The sequence below is a fragment of the Mauremys reevesii genome, linkage group 12 (assembly GCF_016161935.1).
Source record: "Mauremys reevesii isolate NIE-2019 linkage group 12, ASM1616193v1, whole genome shotgun sequence".
NCBI lineage: Eukaryota > Metazoa > Chordata > Testudines > Geoemydidae > Mauremys > Mauremys reevesii.
The window spans coordinates 23,785,584-23,809,820 of record NC_052634.1 but is presented as its reverse complement, the minus strand read 5'-3'; the positions used below and the strand labels follow the sequence as shown (position 1 = coordinate 23,809,820).

The window sequence follows — 24,237 nt, the reverse complement described above, 5'->3', positions numbered from 1 at the left end:
TTGTTCTTATTTGCTGACTTGTCCTAATTGGCTAAAACTTGACAGTGGTGGGGGATGGAAACATAAAGGCTTCATCCTCCAAGCGACCCTGCCTGGTGTCCATCTGTATCTATTACCTCTTAACACCGGAATGTAAAAAATAGAGTGAGGTCATTTAAACATCATTTATTTTGCAGCTTCATTTACTGTGCTAACAATGTAGCATCCTGACACCGATACTTCTGCCCACGTGCCCTGTGGGTTGGATTCATTTTAGTGGGACGCGGGACATGTGGAGGATAATTTAAACTCTTAATTTCCTTAGGGTTTCCCTGCAATATACTTCTCTGCTGGTGCAATTTCTGACCATTGCACGTCTATTGTATTTATTACAATAGCACAAGTAAGTCACACAAGTGACATAGTCTAGGGGCTTGGCTACACTTGCAAGTTAGAGCCCATTAAAGCAGCCCCAGGTGCCCTAACTCCTGAGGTGTCCACACTGGCAAGGCACATGGAGCACCTGGGCTCTGCAGCTGGAGCGCTCCTGGTAATCCACCTCCATGAGAAGCATAAAGCTTGCTGAGCCCTGCTGAAATACCTGGGCATCAGTGTGGACGACGTGTTGCATCACTGCACTGTGTTTGGCCTCAGGAAATGTCCCATAATCCCCTGAAGTCAAGTGCCCACTCTGGTCATTGTTTTGAAATCGGCTGCAGGCATGCGGATATCCCCTTTCAAAGCTCCGTTTCTGACAGCCGGCTGCTTATCTGCTCTGGGACAAAGCAACCATTAGTGTGGAATGCTGCTTCTGTTGTGAGTGTGTATGAGGGGAGGTGGGGGTCTGCTCCTGTCCGAACACACAAGACAGCATGCTGACACACTCTCAGCCCCCAAACACACTGTCACTCCCCCCACGTACACACAACACACTCCCTGTCACACTCCACCCCCGCCCCCCCATTTGAAAAGCACGTTGCAGCCACTTGCACACTGGGATAGCTACCACAGTGCACTGCTCTCAGTGGCATTGTAAGAGCTGCTAATGTGGCCACTCCAGTGCGCTTGTAGCTGTCAGTGTGAACACACGGCAGCGGTTTCCCTGCTGTGGTTTAACTCCCAGCGCTCTACCTCTGCAAGTGTAGCCAAGCCCTACATTTCCCAAACCAACCGAACTCAGTAACTGCCCTCCACCACCACATGCAGGGAGTAGGGGCACCGTGGAGCACACGCCACACTTACTGGCTCAGCCTTGTGCATGCTGGGGTGGCCACCTCCCCATTGATGAGACCTGGTCCCACCATCTCCGTGGAGCTCCTGTCTGCCCTGCTGCCATCTCTATCTGTGTTGTCTTCTCTAGCAGTTGACTGGAAGGTGAGCACTGGCCGCATGCCATGTAGCCGTGTTGTCTTGAAGGGCGAAAGCAGGAGGAATGATGCCTTCATAGCCCACCTAATATTCCATAACAGAGTTAAGGAAAATATTTCTCAATGAATTCTCAGTAAAAGATCAGTAGCAGCCAGTGTCCGCATCAGTCTACGAGCATTGGTATTTTCTTGAAATTTGTCAGACCAACCTATCTAACACCTAACACACATTTGAAGTTCTTCTTTTCACACTGTTGCTCATTCTCAGGTTCTGCTTTGTCTCCAGACAGATCCATTCTCTTTCAGGACAGCCTTGCTCTTTCTGTCTGTGTCACTCACTGAGGTGTTGGAGTAAACACTCCCCTTCCTTCTATTCTCAGACAAACACTAGTATTAACTGTTTGCTACTGATGGGTCTAGAAAGCATTTGTCAAGTGGAAGATGCTGTTTCTGGGGGATTGCTCTGGAGATCCAGTACTTTGGGTTCAAATGTCTCCCAGCTTCCTTGGGGAAAATAACACCAAGGCTTTGTTGCAATATACAAGAAGGAAGGAGTTTTTCCACCCCAGATGGGACTTGAACCCACAATCTCTGGCTTAGGAAGCCAATGCCTTATCCATTACGCCACTGGGGCCCTGAAGAGCAGTAAAAAGAAGGATGGAAATTCCCTCTCAGGATTGCACATTCCTCACATTCACTCAGAAGCCAAATACCCCATTTAATGGCCTTACAGAAACGTCTGCATCCCCTGGCAGCGAGGCAACTGGGCAGGTCACTGACAGAGCTGAGCACCACCTTTCTGCCAGCCATCTTTAGAGAAGAACCCCACCCTAGAGTCACCCCTCCCTCCTTCAGCACCTCCACGGCTGTGGCTCTGAGTGGCAGTAGGATGATTAGGGGGCGAATCCGGGGCTGGAAGGGGGGTAAGGTCGGCCTGTAAGGAGGAACCAGGTGGGGCAGACCCAGGGGGAGGCTGTGGGCTGCTGGTTGGTTGTTGGGATCAGAGCCTCTAGTTCAAAGCTGCACAGTGACCTGACACCCAGGGCTATAAGGCCGACATAGTGACCCCCTTACTGGCCTCGGTGACCCCCAAACCCTTGTTACTAAGGGCATTGAGGAGTCTCTGTCCCTTAATAACTTCTGGGAGCTCCCCAGCAGGCTGCGGGCGTCAGCCGCCTCCTGCCTCACAGGTCAGACTCTTGGCACCGTGCCAGCCGCCCCCTCGCTTGCAGGCCCGGTGTAAGAAGCAGGAGGCCCGGTGCTGGCAGAAGAGGGTTGTGATTAATCGACCTCTGTGTTATGGGCACAGGACGCTTCCACTCAGTAGCATAGCTGGGGGGGAGCAGGGGGAGCAGCTAAGGGTGTCGGGTTCCTCCGGTGGGGGTGTGGAGCAGCCGTTCGTTTTCCTGTTCACACTCCTCTGCGGTGTGAAAATCGGGGAGGGAGGCAGAAGCCCCACTTCCCTCCCGAAATGACGCCCAGTGGGGTACACCAGGACAACAGGGTGGGGCGGCAAGTGGTGGCCAGACTCTCACCGCCAGGGTCTAGTCTAGCTCAGGGTCCAGCTCAACTTCCTCCCCGCGCCACTGGCCCCCAGTCCCCTTCCACCGCCAGGTCAACCCGGGCACTAGGGCAGGAACAGGGTGAGGCAGCAAGTCAAGCTGAGCAAGGCAGGCAAAAGTGGGTCTTGTCTTCATGGGCCGCTCACAATGACGTCCTTTTTGTCTGCAACTGCTGCAAAAACCTCCTGGATAGAGAAGTAACAGTGTTACCAGATTTGCCCCTTACTTTGGGGAATGCTCATTTATTCGGGTTACTTTTCTGGGGAAGGGGTTCTGTAATTCTGTCAATGTGCTGCTTGTGTCACTTTGTGTGTTCATTTGGAGCTCTACTCCTCCCTTCTACAAGTCCCCCCCCAATGGAGCTCTCCTGCAGGACCTAGGTTCCCTAGGGCTGGGTTTCTCCAGCCCAAGAACCGGATGAACACCCACCCACACATAAATTAACAGAGCAAGTTTGAGCGGACCGGGTCAGTCAGCACTGTCAAGCTGACCCCTTATATGTCCCTGGACTCACTGGGCTGGATGAAGCAGCACTTTCAAGCTGACTCTCCTTACATGCCCCTGGGCTCCATGGACTGGGTCAAGCAGCACTTTCATGCTGTTACCCTTATGTGTCCCAGATTCAGCACGGCCCTGTCCCCACTCTCACATCACCATTGTACTGGCAGTAACTTACTTGATGAGCAAACCCCACAGTATTCTGGGTGCTGCAAGGATCTTTAGCTTAGGTAAAAGCAGCATTGCTGCAGAGTGAATGGGGGAAGCTAAAAACACAAAAGAGTGAGGTGCAGCAAGAGAGAGAGAAGCAACCAGCTTAACCATACAAATTATTTATTGAATACTGGTGATAACTACACAAGGAGGCTAAATCAGCATAACATACATTATTAAAGGTTAATACCTAAGGTAGACAGGAAAATTGAAAAGAGAGAGAGAGAGAAGGGGATCTCACCACTCCATGAGGCTTGAACTGGTCGGGGTTCCCAGGTGATGGTGGTAGCTGAGGGGCCTGAGGGAGGAGACAGGCAGAGTCCCCAGCACGATCATCCAGGAGAAGATGGAGTTCCAGTGGAACTGATGCCTAGTTTGGATCTAAGCATCAGAACCCTGAGGCTTTGGCTACACTTGCACTTCAAGCGCTGCCGCGGCTCCGCTATGAAGTGCGACGTGGAGTCAAAGTGCCCGCGCTGGGAGAGAGCTCTCCCAGCGCTGTCCGTACTCCACCTCCCTGTGGGGAATAACGTACAGCGCTGGGAGCCGCGCTCCCAGCGCTGGGGCTTTGACCACACTGGCGCTTTGCAGCGCTGCAATTTGCAGCGCTGGAGAGGGTGTGTTTTCACACCCTGCTGCAGCGCTGCAAATTTGCAAGTGTAGCCAAGGCCTGACTGGAAGGTGAGTAGGGATTTTTGTAGAGAAAATACAGTGGCTCAAGGGAGAAGACTAGATTTGTTTATAGGTAAGCTGATGACTCAAAGGTTTTCTTTAGAATAGACAAAAGGAGCTGATCACTCCTGGCTATGGGTGGTGTTTTCTTCCAGGGAGCTCACAATGCCACTAGGCGGCTTCACTATTTGGATATCAGTTAGGGATTCATTACTAGAATTGGTCTGGTAATTGCTGAGCTGGGTGTGTGCAGACATAGGTTCATTTGCATCTGGAGCAGAGATTCCCATGATGCAGTGCTTCCCTGCTTTTTCTGGTCCCAGAATTCAGTGTGGTTCTTGGTTCTCCATTCTGTATGCAAATTGAGATGTCTTCCTGTCCCATCTTTCATGCAGATGAGGCTAGGGGAGTTGTCTCTGCTCTCCATTCTGTATGCTAATGGGGATGTCTTAATCTTGTCACCCTTGTCAGGAGGGGTCTAGGTGTGTCTCCCAATGCCCTTCACTGCTCTCTGCAAGTTTTTTTTTCTCTGATGGGTTTTGGTTTAAGCAGAGGCTGGGGGTTGGGGGGAGCCTTTCATGAGTCAGGCTGGATATTGCACCCTGGTTCCCCAAAAACACAGAGGTGTCTGGTATCAGAGGGGGGTCATCTGTGACAGGCTGGACCACTGACCTATCAGCTCTTAACTCTGAAACTTTCAGTAACTCTGTTATCAGTGCCTGTGAGTATAATTTAAAAAGCCATACTGGGCTGGACCAAAGGCCCACCTAGCTCTGTGTTTTATCCTCTGACAGTCGCAAATACCAGGTGCCCCAAAAGTTAATCAAGAAGGCACCACTGGGAGTTGAACCCAGAATCTCCTGTTTACAAGACAGGTGCTTTAGCCAGTTAAGCCATGGTGCCTGCCTGGTGCTAAAGCACACTGTCTGCCCACACCTGACTCTCTGCCATCCCCACGGGGGCCTGACAAGCTTTGCATGTGTTTGGATTCTGCAAAGCAGAGGAGCAGGTGACGTTTTCCTTGCAAGCTGTGTGTGTGTGTGTATGAATCTTTGGCCAGGTCTGCACTATACAAAGTTATTTCAGCATCATTATATTGCTCAGGTGTGTGAAAAACACACAACACTCCCTCGGTCGGCAGCTTTTGGCTGGTGCACACACTGCAATGCCACGTCTGGCGACAAAATTGCCCTGTTTTGGTGACAAAATAAAATGATTTCAATGAGAAGGCTAGAGCTTTTTGCAGCAAACTTAAAGTGACAAATTGTCAGTGTAAATGCTGCTGGTCATTATATCACCAAAACTGGTCTCCACCAGTATCCCACCATGAACTCGCCTGCCCTGCATTCCTGCTACAAAGGCTGGGTCCCTCCTGTTTCATAGCTCCAGAAAGTTCTGACAGCTGAGCTGTTATCTACACCGGGATTAGGTTAATAAAACTGCATTGTCAGCCTAAGTAATGTAATTACACCAACCTAATTTCATAGTGTGGACCTGTCCAAAGAATCACACACACACCTTGGGAGCAAAACTTCACCTGCTCCTCTGCTTTACAGAAACCAAACAGGAGCAACACTTGTCAGGGCCCAGTGGGGATTGGCAGAGAGTCAGGTGTGGACAAACAGGATGCTTTAAATAACAGCAGGTACCATGGCTTAGCTGGTTAAAGCACCTGCTTTGTAAACAAGAGATTGTGGGTTCAACTCCCAGTGGTACCTTGAAGAGTGGCTTTTGGGGCACCTGGTATTGGCTACTGTCAGAAAAGAAGATTCAGAGCTAAATGGACCTATGGTTTAAATTACACTCACAGGCACTGATAATAGAGTTACTGAAAGTTTGGGTGTTAAGAGCTGATAGGTCAGTGGTCCAGTCCCCTCAATGTGGTTTTACCGTTTCCACTTGCTAAACTCCCTCCCAACCTCTATAAAATTACAGTGCAGACATATGGGCTTGAGCCCAACCTCTGAGGCCCCACGAGGGGTGAGGGTTTCTGAACCCAGGCTTCAGCGTGAACACAAATATCTGCACCAGTTTTTAGCCCCTCAGCTTTAACTCCAGGAGCCCAAGTCAGATGACCCAGGCCAGCCCTGCTGCCATCTTTATCCCAGGAGAGATGGACTCTAAGGGGACGTCTCCATTGCAGTGTAAGCCCAGGTGTGGCACGCTGTGCTCAGAGCAGCACCTGGACGCTCCATATTCACCACTCTCATATAATGATGACATGGTTTGTACAAAGTCTGCCTGGTGAGGTATCATTTCAAAAGTCTTGATCTGTTGAACATTAATATCGTGTTGGATTGTGTGTGCTCGCATTGGTTGGGAAGTTATGAAGTTTTGCTCTGTGTGTGTTACTGAGATATGTTATGAGGTTGGGAAATGCCCCCCACCAGCCTTTCAGGTGTGACAATGGAGGAGCCAGACTCGCTGCTGGCCCACTGAAGGGATCCACACTCCCAAGGACTATCCCAGGAACCGTGTACAATGCAGACTTCTCCGAGATAGCACAGCGACAATGGACACTGCTTGACTCACATCATAGCAAAGGAGCTTCCTAGCAAGTTGGAAGAAACTATGAAAGAGGGGAAGAGACATCATGACTTGGCCTCTCTCCCCCACAACTCAGCAGCTGGAAACACACCTGGAGGACAAAGACTGAACTGAACTGAGTCAGAAAGCAGAAGAGAATAATAACAATAATACTTTCAAACCAAAGTCCCCAGACAGACTAGTACTGGTGTGTCAGCAGAAAATTTTCAGTTTGGGGAATTTTGTTTTCTCAGTCAGACCTTGCCAAGGGAAGCAGAGAGAAAATGTTTGAGTTGCCTCCTTCAGAACAGCTTGGCCTAGACACTAGCTCTGGTTCACTGCTCTGGCCTTGCTCGGGTTGAGGGTATTTTAATAATTTGGGCAGGTCCCAGGGTGTTTGGGGGAGATGATGAGGATGTTCCCTTTTGACATAAAAACTAAGAAATACAGCACTAGAGAATTTTTTTAAAGAAATCTGGGATTTAGACGTTTTATTCAAAGCAAGAGAGTTCTGAGTTTCTGAGAAGGTTTTTGTTTGCAAGAAGCAACATTGTTTGATCTGTCATTGTACCAAAGGGGGACGTAGTTGTCTACAAAGGAGGGGTGAAGACTAAATGCATCCAATGAAAAAGGGATTTGAACCCATGCGTGCAGAGCACAATGGATTAGTAGTCTATCACCTTAGCCACTCAGCCACCTCATCTGAGCCGTAACAAAAAGACAGGAGGAGAAATCTAAGGGCAGCAGAGATAGGGACAATAAGGCGTTTTTAAATACTGAGCGGAAGCAGGGGCTGAATGAGCTCCCCCCTCACATCTAGTGAGGAGCTGGGGGAAAGACTTCAGGAACAGACCGTGTTTGCATAGACACACCTACTCTGCCTAGCTATGCAGCATGATGGGGCCGCTTTCCCAAAATGACCAGTTTTGGCTGGTGGCGGGTTACAAATCACTTTAGGATTGAGTGGAATGAAATGTTATTATCCTTCCTGCATGAGTGAAGGGCAGCAGAACATACCTAGTCCGTCCTGATGGAGGGGTCGGTGGGTGAGGAATAGCTTTTATTGGACTGCATAGAAGTGATTGAGAACATCACCCTAAACCAGTGGTCTCCAAACATTTCACACTGTGCCTCTTATCCATGGCTGTGGACCCTCAGAAGCCGCAGTCAAGAACCGGGGCTGGGAGTGGGTCTGTTGCTTGCTGGGGAGAGGGTGCAGACAGGGGTAAGGGGGTCGAGGCCGAGCTGGGAGCCAGAGCCCCAGGCTGAGGGTGGGGTTGGGGAAGAGCTGGGGCAGAGTGGGGCTGAGTGCTGCTCCCTCCATGGGGACTGGCTCAGGCCCTGAGGTGCCCCCATGAATGTTCCTCTGTGTCCCCCTAGGAGTCATGCCCCACATTTTGGGGACCACTGAACCCTACTCGCTAAGCAGGGGCTAGTGATGCCAAAGCCCTGGGAAGGGAGAACAAGTGCGGGGGCCCCAGAACCGGAACCATGTCCACCCCCCCCACTTCTGTCTGTGGCTCCGCCCCCTTCCACACCTTCCACCCACGGCCCCAGCCACTGTCACCTCTGTTCCACCCCTTCCCCCACTGGCCCCACCCTGTCACTCCTTTACCCCTGCCCCGCTGTGGCCCCGAGACCAGAGAAGCTCTGTGCCCCTGCTGCAGCCCCCAGGCCGTAGCAGGGAGTGGGAGCTCCTCCAGCCCTGGGGCCGACGTGGGGGAGACTTTTCCAGGGGGGCCCAATTTGGCCAGGGCCCCTAGTCATGGGCCCCACTGCCCCCTTGGCAATGCAAGGTTTGGGGAGGCTGAGCCCCCCCGAGCCTCCATTACGAGCCGCCCAGGCTACCACTGCTCAGTGTGGGGCCAGTCTCCCTGTGTCTCTGCTGTTCGTGCTGGGGAGCCTGGCTGGCCTTAGGGGTGGGGCCCCCGGCAGGCGCCCAGGGCTCCAGGGGATCAAAGGGCACCATGTGGCCGTGCAAAGGTGCTCACTGCTCTCCCTGCCCCAATGCTCCTCCGTGGCCCCACAGAGGGTGGGGGGAGCGAGGAGCAACACTATGTGCTCCATGCGTCCTGGTCACTGTCCCTACCTGGGCTGTGCTATGAGGGGAGCATCAGAAGCTGCTGCTCTCTGCCCTCCCCTGATGCAGCCCGGCTGAGGAAAGTGACCTGGATGCAGGGAGCTCGGATGATGTCACTTCTCGCCCTGCCCCCCCCCCTGCAGCCCCTTGGGGTGCCCGGAGGAGCAACGTTCCAGGGAGGAGCGGGCAGCAATGCCAGCTGCTCCATGCACACAGGTCAGTGTCCCCACGTGGGTGCAGGAGGGGGTGCAGGGGTTAGCGGTGAAGGGGGTGCAGGAGCGGGGCAGTGGCTGGTGGCACAGGAGGGGAGTGCGGGAGTTAAGGGCAAAGGCGACACAGTGTAGGGGTTAGGGCACAGGAAGGGACAGGAGTTAGGGGTGAAGGAGGTGCAAGGGTTGGGAGTGCAGGAGCTAGCACTAAAAGGGGAGGGGGATCATCCAGGGGTGATGGGGAAGTGCCAAAGTACAAGTTTTGCCCAGGGCACCATTTCCCCTAACGCTGGTCCTTGGTAACATTTCTTGCTGGGAGGGGGAGAGGAGAGAGACGAGGCGTTTTCTCTCTGTTTCTTTCCTCTCCATTTTCTGCTCCTTCCTTCAATTCCAGAAACCTCCCTTGTGTTTCAGACTGTACAGTGACGCCCTCCCCACCCCAGGACTATGGAGCCTTTGGAGCAGAAAGATCCCAGGAGCTGAGGGTGAATCCAGGGGTGAGTAGCTGGCAGGAAGGAGCCCTAGCAGCTCCCCTGGGAGCACAGGTGAGGAATGACTCCCCCTTCTCTAGATTCTCCCCGTGGGGCTCTGGGGAGCAGGGAGGGTTGTGTGATAAATTCCATCGAACTCCCCCTTTGATCCAAGCCGAGGGACGTCTCAGCTCTGCACGATCCCCTTGGCAGGGCCAAACAAGGGATGTTTTCCACTACCCAGGAGACCCAGCCAGGGACTGATGTGCTGGAGATATGTTGGGAAAAGGGACTGTCTGAATTGCCAAGGCAGGGAATGAACAATCTACATCAACGTCATTAACCACAAACACACTCTAGCCATGCTCCAGCCAGTAGGGAAATGGGCAGGAATTCTTGCTGTTCAGCCATGGCCACACGTACAGAGCTGCACAGCAGTGAGTGTGCTGGGGAAGCTGGTCTGAGCAAACAATTGGAAATGACCCTTCAGTGAGAACAGAACCAGAGTGTAGAAAGGCCCCTGTGTTAAGTGATTGTGGCTGAGGGCTTAGGGAGCTGGGCTAGAAAACCATGGGTGTCTTTCTGTGGAGGCTTGATTCTTGCTAGCAAGACAAGGCTGGTGTGTGGTATCTTCATGGTTGTACTTTCAGTGTCAGATCACCCACAGTGCGCCAAGTCTAGACGTATTCAGAGGCTAAGGACAAGTCAACATTTCAAACATTGAGTCTATGTCACTGCAGCTCATTAATGGAGATGCTCTATGCCAGAGTTTCTCAAACTTCCTTTCACTACAACCCGCTTCTGCCAAAAAACTTACTACATGGTCCATGGGAAGGGAGGGAGAAGGATGCCATATCTTATACTGACATGTGCCAACTTCTCATAAACTCAAGGCTGGATCTGTGGGAAGAATGTCTCCCTACAGATGGGACTAACACAATAAGAACAGGGATTCTTTGTTCAATCTGCAACTCTGAATAAGACACAATTATTTAGTTCTTAGCTCCAACACCTGGCAATTTGCTGACCAGGCCTATCTTAGCAAGCAAGGCTTTCTGTTTACCCAGCTTTCTCTTAGCTGATCACGATTTGCTAGGCCTCTGGTCCCTTGACCATACTCTGGACTTTGGCTCTGGAAAAGAGCTGGCACAATCCATAGAGCAGGTTGTTATACAAAATGCACATGAATTTTAACCCTTCACATTCAGTAATGGCAAAGTTCTTGGTTCAGGCTTGTAGCAGTGATGGAATAAACTGCAGGTTCAAATCAAGTCTCTGGAGTCCATCCACAGTGGGGATGGGTCATTCAGTCCTTTGTCTAGAGCTTCAGTTTGTATCAAAGTCCCTCCAGAGGTATGAAGCAAGATTGAAGACAAGATGGAGATGAGGCATCAGCCTTGTATAGTCTCTTGCCATGTGGTCTTTGCTTTCTTTGTCTCGAGGACACTCTATCCAGCATATGGCATAGAAAAACTTAAGAGTTCTGTCCACAGGCAGGTCCCTGCATACCTTGCTGAGGCACAAGGCGTATCTGCCTTCTCTCGATGGGTTGATTGTATAGCTGATGGTCCTTAATGAGCCATCAAGCAGGCTAGGCAGAACTGACACCAACTTGTATGGCTGGGGTGTCCCCCGGAAGCATAGCGCAAGTTTGAAATACAGGCAGCATAGAGCCAATATTCATAACGTCAACTACAAAAATGATACACATCTAGAGATAGCATCATTATAATCAGCCAATCAGAACCTCTCCATAGACCCCTTACACGACAACCTTTCTACTATATTGGCTGCAAATATAGAACAGTGGTCCCAACGGTGATCTATACAGTTACAGATTATGTCAATAACGTCACAGGAGGTGACACGGCATCAGCGAGACTGATACTGGAATACTGCCTCCAGTTTTGGTGTCCTCATTTGAAAAAGATGTTGTGAAATTGGAGCTGGGTCAGCAAAGAGCCACCAAATGTTATGAGGGCTGGAGAAAAATGCCTTCTAGTGAACTATTGAAAGAGCTCAACCTGTTTAGCTTATCAAAAGAAGATTGAAAGGTGACTTCATTGAAGTGTTGAAGGGCCTTAATGGAGAGAAAAGATTGGGTATGAAAGGGCTCTTGAGTCTAGCAGAGAAAGGCATAACAAGACCCAATGGCTGGACAGTGAAAAGAGACAAATTCATATTACAACTAAGGCACAAAAATTCAACAGCGAGGATGTTTCACCACAGGAACAAGCTACCAAGGAAAGTGCTGGATTCTCCATCTCTTGATGTCATTTAATGAAGACTAGATGCCTTTCTGGAATGTGTTTGCCCCAAAAGTAGCTATTATGTCATACAGGAGGCCTGTGATATGCAGGGGGTCAGATTAGATGCTCTAATGGTCTCTTGTGGCCATAAAGTCGACTAATTTCTGAAAAACTGAGTGTAGCATTGGGAGCAGCATCTGATGTTTTCCTGTCTAGCCGGCTTGCTGCCTAGAACGAACGCTCCTTGAGTGGGGTGATCCACAGGGAGTAGCTCAAACCTCCAAAGTGCCTGGGCAGGGGCAGGACATTAGCACAGCAAGGGAGGGGTGTGGCAGTGACATCACAAAGGCCTTTTGCAGGACCTCAGACTATTGGTCAAAGGTGGTGGGGAGGTGGTGACCTCACAGAGAGATGCTGACATCAGCCAGGCAGGACAGGGGTGAGGGGCCAGGGAAACCTCAGAGACCCCTGTGGCTTTGCTTCAGCAAGTCTCCTTCTCCAGGTCTCTCTTTGAGGATTGAGAGCGTATTCGGGTTCACGTACGTGAGTGCCAGGAGGAACCTTTTTCAAGTTTTCTCCTTCCCTTTTAGTGATTTTAGTAGAAAACAGACGTCCCTGTTTAGAAGGTAAGGGCCTCCTCCAGGGAAGGGGTGTCTTGGGGGTGTCACTTTTAGATGCCGGTGCCCCTCAACAGGTAAGGAAGTTCCCACCACCCTGCTCTGTGTTCACAGGGCAGGAGAGAGCAGCATCCACGGCAGTGATTTGCTCTTGGCTGCCGCAGCAGAGCAGCAGGCTCAGCTGTCAGAACTTCCCAGAGCGATGAAACGGGAGGGGCCCATGGCTCTGCAGCAGGAATGCAGGGCAGGCGAGTTCATGGTGGGCATTGTGGGATACTGGAGGAGGCCAGTTATGGTGATATAATGAACAGCAGCGTTTACTCTGTTACTTTAAGTTTGCTGCAAAAAGCTCTAGACCTCTCATCGAAGTCGTTTTATTTTGTCAACAAAACAGGGCAGTTTTGTCGCCAGACGTGGCATTGCAGTGTGTACACCAGCCACAAGCTACCGACCGAGAGAGCGTTGTTTTTCACACACCAGAGCAATATAATTCTGCAGAAACAACTTTGTAGTGCAGACCTGCCCAAAGATTCACTCACACACAGTTTGAAAGGAAAACATCACCTGCTCCTCTGCTTTGCAGAATCCAAAGACAAGCAAAGCTTGTCAGGCCCTGGTGGCGATGGCAGAGAGTCAGGTGTGGGCAGACACTGTATTTTAGCCATCAACAGGCACCATGGCTTAGCTGGCTTAAAGCATCTGTTTCGTAAACAGGAGATACTGGGTTCAACTCCCAGTGGTGCTTTGTTGACTGGTTGTTGGGGCACCTGCTTTTGGCTACTGTCAGAAGACAAGATTCAGAGCTAGATGGGCCTTTGGTCTAGCCCAGTGTGGTTTTTCTCATGGTTTAAATAACACTCACAGGCAGTGATAATAGAGTTACTGAAAGTTTGGGAGTTAGGAGCGGGTAGGTCAGTGGTCCAGTCCCCACACAGATGACCCCCTTCCTCTGGGACAGGGGCAGGTCTGAGCTCTCACCGAAATACTCATTGTGGCTGCCAGAATCTGTGAGCAGCTTGTTTAGTTTACGCCAAAGGTTGAGTCCTGCTTTGTGCACCGTGTGTGAGAATGAAAATCCTAAACTGCCCTTTGAAATAACGAATGCAGCAGGACGTGTTATTGTCCCTGCCCCAAAGCAGACAGACCAATGGAGAAATGCCGTCGAGTCCAAGGTAACACTCCACTGCCATTTTACCTTTTTTGCTTGCTAAACTCCTTCTTATCTGCCTGGCCCAGGCTGTCCTCTGCCTCAGCTGCTGATCCCGGCCTGCTCTAGAGTCAAACACGCAGGGCCCCCAGGGGAACAGAGGCTGGGACAGGGCAGCAGCCTGGGTTGGGCTGGGAAGATGCTGGGAGTTCTCGTTCCCTGAGAACTGGCCCAGCTCCTTTCTCAACAGCAAACAAATCAATTCCACGTCCCCTCCGCAGAAAAACCAGCCTGGAGCCAAGGGCAGCAGGGGACGATTCCCTCCAGTTCCCACCAAGGCAGGAGAGAACCCAGGGTGTTTCTAGCAGAGCTTATGGAACTGACGTGGGGAAACCAGCCTTTAATAACAGGCAGTTCCAGTTTAAGCCAAGTGTTTTTAACAATTTCTACAACATTAAATAACCCTTCAATCGTAGTGTCACCTTCCATAAAATTGCTTCAGCCTTATAGGTTCCTAAATGAAAACTAAACATCTCTTCAAATCCAAGGGAGTGGAGATCAGTCAATGTTCATAGTCATCCCACATAAAAGAACCATGTTGTCATACATACTGGCCCCATCATGTGGCCATCGCCTTTCCCTCCTCCTCCAGAGTCAGAATGTGATCAGCTCACACTGAGGGGGTGCAACACCCCTCCCTTGGTGTCTATGCCAGAGCTCCTATCAGCTCAGTGTCCTTCCTGCAAGAATTGTCTGCTGAGAGGGTTGCAATGGGGTAAATGAAGGCAGAGGAGGATTGTTCCTCATGGGTTTTTTTGTGTGGCTCTGTGATCCTGCTGGAGGAAGCATCATTTGTGTTTGTTAAATGGCTATTAGCCAGGATGGGTAAGAATGGTGTCCCTAGCCTCTGTTCGTCAGAGGATGGAGATGGATGGCAGGAGAGAGATCACTTGATCATTGCCTGTTAGGTTCACTCCCTCAGGGGCACCTGGCATCGGCCACTGTTGGTGGACAGATACTGGGCTAGATGGACCTTTGGTCTGACCCGGTACGGCCTTTCTTATGTTATCTTCTTATGTTATGTTCTTATGTTTCAGTGGCTTGGGTTGGGCTCAGGTTGTGACCCTGAGTACAGGGATTCCTGCACTTTCTGCTCTTAGCCCCTCAGGGAATGGACAATGGAGCAGCTTCAGAAATTGGATAGAAAGTAGCCTAAGAAAGTGTAACATAAGTGAGAAGAAAAACAGCATTATCACCTACCTGGCGGTCTAGTGGTTAGGATTTGGCACTTTCATTATCACGGCCTGGATTCAATTTCCAGTCAGGGAAAAGTGACTTTAAACCAAAAATGCTTCAGTCATTCTTCACTTGCAATGTAAACAAATCCATGGTATTTTCCTGATTCCCCATCTTCCCAGCGTCTTCATGGCAGGGCTGGCTCCAGGCACCAGCACAGCAAGCAGGTCCCTGGGGCAGTCAATGGAAAGGGGAGGCTTCAGCAGCAATTTGTCCCTCTCAGAGGGAAGGACTTGAGGCCAACAGCAGCAGAGGTAGAGCTTCAGTTGACTGCAGCTTTTTTATTTTTTTCCACTTGAGGCGGCAAAAACACTGGAAGTGGCCCTGCTCCATGGAAGACAATTTGTTAAATCCCAGATGAGTGCAGTTCTATCAGTTCTCAGCCTGAGTCCTTAGGTCTTAATCCTGAGGATATTGTCCCACCATGGGGCCATTTCCCGCCTCTCTTTCCTAGGGAAGGACAATTTTCCTTGCACAGACACAGGAACAGCAAGATCTTTCTCTGTCCCTTGTGCAAAGCAGGGGGCCAAATTCCATGGAAACAATGGACAAGCAGGGGGCCCTGGGCACATCCAGCCCTGGCTGAGAGATGTTCCCTCCCCTCTTTCTTTATGCCCCTGTTGTTATTTCATGGATTGTCTGGGATGGGGGAAAAGCTGAGTTCACTCCAGGTGGAGGGGGAAAGAACCGTGAAAGTCTCAGGACCCAACCCCTGCTACCAGGATCACTGAGGTGCTGGGAATCTGCCTGGGAAAGGGACTTTGTGAATTGTCAAGGTGGGGAATGAATAACAATTTACAATAAGAGCCACCTCATTAACCACTGACACAGGCTAATCCTGCCGCAGATAGAAGGGAAACTGGGAGTGATTCTTTGCTGTCAGCCATGGAAACAGTAACCCAATTGCACCGCAGTGCATTTGCTGGGGAAAGCTGGACTTCACAGGCAGGTGGAAAGAGCAGATCCTAGAAACACTTGGAGCTCCCCACAGCACTTCTGCCACCAGGGTCAGGTGCTGAGTGACTCACAGCGCCCCTCCCCTCCCATTACCTTCCAGCAGAGGGTAGCAGCACCCCTCACCCAAAGCAGGGGAGAGGGCTGAGTATATCTCTGCACCCTGAGTCCAGGGCACCCACTCGCTCTGCCCACACATCGAATCTGGCTCTGCTGCAAAGTGACCCCTAAGAACCAGCAACCTCCAGGACAGCAGGTTTGGCCTCTGAGCAGGGAATGTGTCCCTCATGCTGCTTTTAGGCCACTAGGTGCTCTGGAAGCAGGAGGGCTCTGAGTGTAACCTATAGGACATATGGCCCATCTGGGGATATATCTCAGTGGTAGAGCACATGCTTTGGCTTTGCATGTATGAGGTCCTGGGTTCAATCCCCAGCATCTCCAAGTTCTTTTCACCCTGCTGCTTTGCTCCTGCCCAGAGGGGATGTGGCCCAGCAGTCTCCCTGCAGGAATTTCAATCCTGTTCAGTGATGGATAAGTGCCAATTGCATGGAAGGTGGAGGGGGGGTTTCTGCTCCTAAGTCTCCTCTGTACGTTTAAGATTCCCATCAGTTGTGTTGCCTGGGACAAGGGTAGATGAGAAGGGAGAATCCTCCAGCACTGGAGGGAAAGGTCCCATCTGCACAGACTGAGAGGCAAAGACTAGACTTATTTCTAGTCTGGGCCCAATCTTTTCTCCTGGTATAGTCCTTGTTCCAGCTCAGGTGGTAGCTGGGGATGTCTCATGACTGCAGCCATGTTTGTTCAGTTCCACCCCCTTATACGGCTTTGGTACAAGGCAGGAATTTTTTGTCTCTCTCCTGGGGAAAAGCCCCAGGTTTAAGATGGATTCCTGTACCAGGTGACATGGTCACATGTCCTGTGAGACCCCAAGCCTTCATTCTTCCTGGCCTGACTCAGGGATGGTGCAGGACAGAGCCATCTCCAGTCAATTGTCCTGGTTAATGGGAGCCATCAAGAGTCCAAACCACTATTAATGGCCCACACTTTGCATCATTACAACAGGACCTCAGAGTTATAGTTCATATTTCTAGTTTCAGATCCAGGAATGATCGGTTCATACAATAGGATGAACACACACAGTAGATTATAAGCTGTGTAATGATACCTTACAAGAGACCTTTTGCATGAAGAATAGTCCACTCACTTTATATTCACACTCATTAGCATATTTTCATAAAATCCTATGGAGTGCAACGTCACAGCAGGGAAAGGGTTTTACTGCAGCACCTGAGAGCAGTTGAGTTTCATGTTCAGGCTGTGGTATGAGTTCGTCCAGGTTTCTCGTAAGCACACAGGGACCTTGGCGGGTGCTCTCGATACAGGAATGGCCCCGACACGATAAAGTGATGGGGATTGTATTTTCCTTTTTTATTTCTGTATTTCCAATGACATTTCTGTTTGTGATTTCGTTTTGCTTTGTATAACTGTGTTTTCTCCTGGATTTGATATTTAATGAAAAAAACAATAAGGCCTCAGGGCACCGGATGGAGAAGCAGGCTGGGGCTAGGACTGCTAAGAGAGCGAAAGTAGCAGGTTTTCCATAGTTTCCTGCCCTCATTTTTCTTGACTAGTTTCTCTTCTGCATGAAATTTGCCACTTTTCAAATGTGAGCCTGGCTAGCTCAGTTGACAGCGCATCAGACTTTTAATCTGAGGGTCCAGGGTTCAAGTCCCTGGTCAGGCAAAAAAATGCTTTCTTCCTGTAACTTCCCCAAAGGGTTTTAGAAGGACTCTCCTTGACTTTAGTTTTTCCTTTTCAGGACATGGCCTTTCCTAGGAAGGGCCCTTTACTGCCTGGGACTCAAGGTGCTATTGCCTCACCTGTCCACTGGCCTCACAGTCTGGAGGAAGAAAGGCCTCTGGCCTGCAGTAAAGTGCTGTGTGCTGACTTTTTGAGCAAATGCAGGGCTGGCCAGAGAGGCATGTTCCCACTGAATCCTTCCTGCCAGAAAAAATTGTCCCCACAGACAGGGGCGGCTCCAGGCCCCAGCACGCCAAGTGCGTGCTTGGGACAGCAAGCCGCGGGGGGTGCTCTGCCGGTCGCCACGAGGGCGGCAGGCAGGCTGCCTTCGGCGGCATGCCTGCGAAGGGTCCGCTGGTCCTGCGACTTCGGGGGACCTCCCGCAGGCAAGCCGCCGAAGGCAACCTGCCTGCCGTGCTTGGGGCGGCAAAATGCCTAGAGCCGCCCCTGCCCAGAGTCCTCCCTGCTGGAAGTCTACAGTAATCAACAGGTGCTCTGCTGGTCCCATGGTGTAAGGGCCAGCACTCAGGACTTTGAATCCTGCAATCTGAGTTGAAGTCTCAGTAGAATCTGAAAACAATTCCTGGGCCACAAACCCTGCTGGGTCTTCCAAGGCTCTGTCTTGCTTTCTCAAAGGCCATGAAAGCCACTACACTACACATTTTTAGCACCTACAAAGGATAAATTCAACAAAACTCCACTTCTATTTCCTCAATATCTGCATCATGAAGGGCAGCATCTCCGATACAATAAGATTAGCTAGGAAAGATCTTCTGTAGGGCCTGGGTTACAAAGGCTTTGGAACCAAATACATGGGCATTGTGCCTAGTTCAAAATCACTTACCATGGAATTCTCTCCCCAGATCATCTGGGACAATATTGACTTAAACAATTGAACTACATGGTGATCATATGCACTTCCTTCAGTTAGTTGGGGTTTCGCTGTTATTCACCATTTCTGAGTGGAGATTTTAAATCACTGCTGTTTCTTTGTTAGCCTGTCCAGGAAATTGGAGAGTTCTCTAATGCAGACAGAACTGCACCTCAACCTTCTCCATGTCATCATGCAGGGATGGGGAAAAAGCAACGCTGAAGTGAGAAATGATGACTTTAGCAAATAGTGATTTGTCTTAAATTTCTCCAATAAATCTGAGCTACATCCTATCAAACTGAACTAATATCCAATTGAGTGACCAAACAGCCTTCAGGAAAGATAGAAACCCACATCGCAGAGAGATAGAATACACGGCAATGAAAGTGTGAAGTGAAATTCCAGAGCAGGTTACATCTGATTATTCAGAATCAGGACAAGAGATTTTCCCATCACATTCTCCTCTGATCCATTCAAACATACTTCACTCAGCACTGTCTCAATAGCCAGTTATGTTATTTACAAATTTTTTAGTATCCGAGCATTGCCTTAATGGGGGACAAAACCACTCACCTTGCCAGAAGTGGCTTTACCAATAGATGGAACCTGCGATTTAAACTCCCAATGAGCACACTGCGTTTGGGATCCATTTGAATTCCCCTTCCAGGTCTTTGACACTTTCATCTCCAGTCAGAGCGACTCTGACATAAGATTAAAGAAGTCAAAGCATCATCTCCAAGCACAGACAGCTGAGAACTGTTCCTCACAGGACACTTTGAGAAGTGGATGGATAGAATGTGATGATGATAACCTCTGCATGGCTCAGACAAAAGGTAACAGTTCTGCAGTGATGGGGAAGGAGGGAATCTCTGCATCTCCCCATCTCCTTCCAGTGTCACAGAGGCTGAAATTACATTTTTTTCCTGCCCCTGCTCCTCTTCATTTAACTATAATTTGAAAAATTCCCATTATATCTGCTCTTCAGGACAACCCAGAGCAACGTGAGAACAAGTGGCAATGATACAATCTGTATCACTAGTGACTAACAATAACTTTGAAATAGGAGGAATAGTATAAATGTGATGCTCCCTGGTTCCTGATAGGAAGGGCACACTAGAATTACTCATGGGATAATGGAGTTGATAGAAAGGACAAATGGGTCCACCTCAAAACAGGGCAAACTGCAAAAGGCAAAAATGGGCCACTCATCTGGTCAAACTGAGGGATAACCATGTTGCAAACAGCTCAATCAGCTTTAAAAGTTACTATGTGGGAATCAGGAAAATTATTAAAGAAAAAAAGTATTGATAGCCCTAGAGGTGTTTATGTTGTTGATCTCCCTTGCAGATTCTCTGATGACTAACATGGGCGAAGTGCCCACAGAAGGTTTTCCCGCACTCACTGCATTCATAGGGCCTCTTCCCGGTGTGGATTCTGTGATGTCTAATAAGGTTTGAGCTGCGACTGAAGGTTTTCCCACACTCACTGCATTCATAGGGCCTCTCCCCTGTGTGGATTCTCTGATGTTGAGAAAAGGCTGAGCTCTCAGTGAAGCATTTTCCACACTCACTGCATTCAAAGGGCCTCTCCCCTGTGTGGATTCTCTGGTGTTTAGAAAGGTCTGAGCTGCTAGTGAAGCTTTTCCCACACTCACTGCATTCATAGGGCCTCTCCCCTGTGTGAATTCTCTGATGTTGAGAAAGGGCTGAGCTGCTAGGGAAGCATTTTCCACACTCACTGCATTCATAGGGCCTCTTCCCTGGGTGGATTCTGTGATGCTTTATAAGGATGGAGCAATCACATACGTTTTTCCCAAACTCAGTGCATGTATTTTTTCTCTTTCTGCTGAGGATTCCCTGTTGTGTTGTGGTTTCCTTGAGGTCCTTCTGAGTTTCCTGACAGGAAATACATTTACCCACTTTCTCCCCTGGCTGGTTTCCCTGCTCTCCTTCTGGTCTGTGCTGAATGTCATAGGATTTTTCCTGCTCATGACTCAAGGACACATTCCTTTTCGATCTTTGTGATAATGCTCTGTGTTTATCCACTTGCTCAACATTTTCCTGCTGAGAATTCTCCTCCTCTTTCTCACATACCATTGCGTCACCTGCTGTGATAGAGACAGAAACCTCAGACAGGGATGGAAAGGGGAAGGCCAAACCAATACAAGTACTGGAGAGAGGTCAAATAAAAACCAGGAACTGAACTCCCCCAAGTTCTTCCCCAAACAGGAGAGAGGAGGGGATCAATTCAGGCTTCACATCCCATCCAAATTCACAGGGGGAAGGGAGGAAGCTACTGCCTGGTGTCTGCTAGTGTCTACAGGAAGCCATGAGCTATATTTACCCTAAGGATACGACCCCTGCTAGGGACAATACTGAACTGAGAGACCTCCCAAGGGCATTGTAGGGCATCCCAGATGTTTCCTTCAGGCACTTACAGATTCTGAGTTGGTTTAATATTTCCTCACCTGTGCAGGGAGCTCTCAGGATCTCTCTTTCCTCTGAACCCTGGAGGTCTGGGACCCATGGCTCTTCCCCTTGTTCCAGCTGGGAGATCACATCAGGTTGGGAAATTGGAAACCCTGCTCAGATGAAAGAAAACAAAGGAGGTCACTTGATTTCATAACTTTGTCATAAAAAACATTCTATTAATTTAACTTCAGTGCTTAGTGTGACGGGTGTGCCTGGGGCAGTCCACACTGAAAATGCCAGGGTCAGGGCAGGCTGAAAAAGGGAGAGCAGATGCTCCCAAAACTGGTGGTTAACACTGAAGTTGAGTTTAACGACCAGTCACAAACTGTGCTTCTGATCCCACACATGGGTTATCGAGAAGCTGAAAAAAGAAATCACACGGCCCCCTTTATTGCATTCCAGTTCTCTGACTCCCAATCAGCACCTAGGTCCAGTACAGTGAGAGGTTATTTAAAAACTCTGCTCATATACAAAATGTTTTTCTGACCCCCAAAAGGTCAGCCACATTACAAGATCACTATAGGTTTGGATCTTACCCAAAAGACCACACTGCCAGCCAATCCTTTAGCATGGAAAGACAAGACAGGACACGACACAAAAAAAGTTGTTAAATGGGAAAGCAGTGAGATGCATTCCAAAAACTATATATCAGGTTATTAGCAGTATTGTTGAGCTGCTGGCTTGAAAGTCCGTCTGGAACACATCCACAAGCTCGATGGGTCTTTCAGTCCTTTGTTCCAGGCTTCAATTTGTAGAGAAGTTGCTCCAGAGGTAGGAAGAGGGATTGAAGACAAAATGGAGATGATGCAGCTGCCCTTTATATTCCTTTTGCCATGTGGCTTGTACTACCTGTGTCCCAAACACAAGCTTCACAGCACAGGGCATGGAAAAGCCTCGGAAGTCTCAGCACACAGACATACCCCTGCATGTCTTGCTGACTCAATAGGTTTATGCCCTTGATCAGGGATGGGCAAATTACGGCCCACGGGCCACATCCAGCCGACAGGACCGTCCTGCCCAGTGCCTGAGCTCCTGGCTGGGGAGACTAGCCCCTCCCCCGCAGCCACACCACCGTGCGGGCAGTGCTCCTGCGGGGCGGGGCTGTGCGCTCCTGCAGGGCAGTGTGTCTGGCTCTGCGTGGTCCACGTGGCTGCCAGACACGCTGCTCTGAGCAGCATGGTAAGGAGGTGGGGGCGTTGGATAAGGGGCAGGGAGTCCCAGGGGGCAGTCAGGGGACAGTTGGATGGGGCGGAGGTTCTGGGAGGACGGGGGCTGGATAGGTGTGGGAGTCCCAAGGGTCTGTCAGTGGGCAGGGGGGTGGATAGAGGTCAGGGCAGTCAAGGGACAGGTAGCAGCGGGGTTGGGTAGCGGGTGGGGTCCTGGATATGAACCCATATCCACACCCCCACCCCCGACAGACCCTGGGACTCCTACGCCTATCCAACCTCCCAGTTCCCCATCCCCTGACCGCCCGCCCAATCGTCCCCTGCTCCCTGTCCCCTGACTGCCCCCCAGGGCTCTCTGCCCCTTATCCAACCCCCTGGCCCTGGCCCCCTTACCACAGCCACGCGGCCTGCTGCAGCTAGACACGGGGTCCCTCAGGAGCGCACAGACCAGCCCCCTTACCATGCCACTCAGAACAGTAGGAGCTCGCAGCCCCACCGCTGCAGCACTGCCCAGGAGCGGTGGGCCAGAGCGCTGGTGGCGCGGCATGTTGAGGCTGTAGGGGGACAGCGGGGGCGAGGGGACAACAGGGGAGAGGAGGGGAGGAGAGGGGATGGGGGAGCCTCCCCGGCCGGGAGCTCAGGGGCTGGATGTGGCCTGCGGGCCGTAGTTTACCCACCCCTGACTTACACGTTAGTTTGTAAAAAGAACAGGAGTACTTGTGGCACCTTAGAGACTAACAAATTTATTTGTGTTTTATCTGCATTTCTTTTGTAAACAATTCTGACTTTTATGCCTCGTTACCTGTAGTCACTTAAAATCTTTTTTTTGGTAATTAACAATCTTGTTTTATTGTTTTATCCAACTAGTGTGTTTGGATTAAAGTGTGTTGGAAACTGCATTTGGGATGTAGCGGGGTGGACGTCCGCTCCTGCTCCGAAGGGTTAAAAACAGCCCTGGGAGGGGGCTGTGGCTGGAGAAAGCAGCTTTTAGGCTGGGCTGCTTGGGGGAAGTGGTTGCAGCTGGGGCCACGCCCCAAACAGACTCAGCTGGCCTATAAAGGCAGAGAAGCCAGGGGCAGATAGAGTCTCTCTCTGTTTGTAGAGGGAGATGGACCTGGCTGCAGGGAGCTGGACACAGGGTACCTGAGTGCAGCAGGGCTGGGGAAAGGCAGAGGAGCTGGGGAGCTCCAGCCTGGAAAGCCCCAGGCTGTGGCCTAGCAGAAGGCAATAGGTACTGGGGGGCTGCAGAGGGCAGCCCAGTGGTAGGCAAAGGCAGCGGCTCCAAACCCTCCTTGCCAGTGATGAGTGGCTGATACTGCAGCCTGCCCCAGGGTGTGGGGCTAGACGATGACTGGCCTTATACTGAGCCAAGGTGGGAATAGTGGGTGGGAGTTCCCTGGGGAGGGGAGACCCTAAGACTGAGGGGTTACTGCCAGAGGGCAGCACCCCAGGTAAAAGGGGCACCAGGTCCAGGGAGGGACACGGGGGGCCAGAGGACAGGCAGATCACCGGCCTGCAGAGGGTGCGCTGGAGCTGGAATGAGCTAATTCCCAGAAGTCACCAGCAGGGGGTGCCGCAGGGGTGAGTCCCCTCATCTACATGGGATAACAAGGCTGGTGCATGTCAGTTTCCGCTGATGAAATGACAGACTTCATATGAGCTTGCCTTGTTCAGTAGTGTGCTGGACAGGGAAAGATGCACATTTCTGGGGGAAGTCTGGGAACAGAGACTTTTCTGGGGTTTTCCTGTGCTGCACTGTAACTCCTGAGTCGCTGACTAGCAGCACTAAATACTGTGTAGCTGGGAGCGAGTTACATGCTGGAGACTGTGTGTTACCTGCCCAGGAGCGGCTGCTCTCACAGTAAATCAGTGTAAAAGTCACCCCAGCTTGGGAAACTGAGGGGACACAGCTGTTCAACACTCCAGATTGCACTGTGGCTAATGTCACAGACACTCAATTTCAAAGAGGCTCCTAAAACACAGAGAAAGTAAATCCATGTCCCAGAAATCCAAGAGTCCAGACAGAGGGCAAATCTCTCTGCCACTGCTTCTTGCTGACGGAGAGGTCCAGAGACAATGAGAGAGTCCTG

General features: G+C 50.5%; 3 non-coding genes across 3 annotated transcripts; 1 reads left to right on the top strand and 2 right to left on the bottom strand.

Annotated features, from left to right (window-relative positions):
- Positions 1–1,907: 1,907 nt before the first annotated feature.
- TRNAR-CCU lies at positions 1,908–1,980 on the bottom strand. Its single transcript has one exon. It is a non-coding gene; the product is annotated as a tRNA-Arg (tRNA).
- A 3,140-nt stretch (positions 1,981–5,120) lies between these two features.
- On the bottom strand, positions 5,121–5,194 carry TRNAT-UGU. The gene has a single exon. It is a non-coding gene; the product is annotated as a tRNA-Thr (tRNA).
- A 7,918-nt stretch (positions 5,195–13,112) lies between these two features.
- Positions 13,113–13,187, top strand: TRNAT-CGU. The gene has a single exon. It is a non-coding gene; the product is annotated as a tRNA-Thr (tRNA).
- Positions 13,188–24,237: the final 11,050 nt, after the last annotated feature.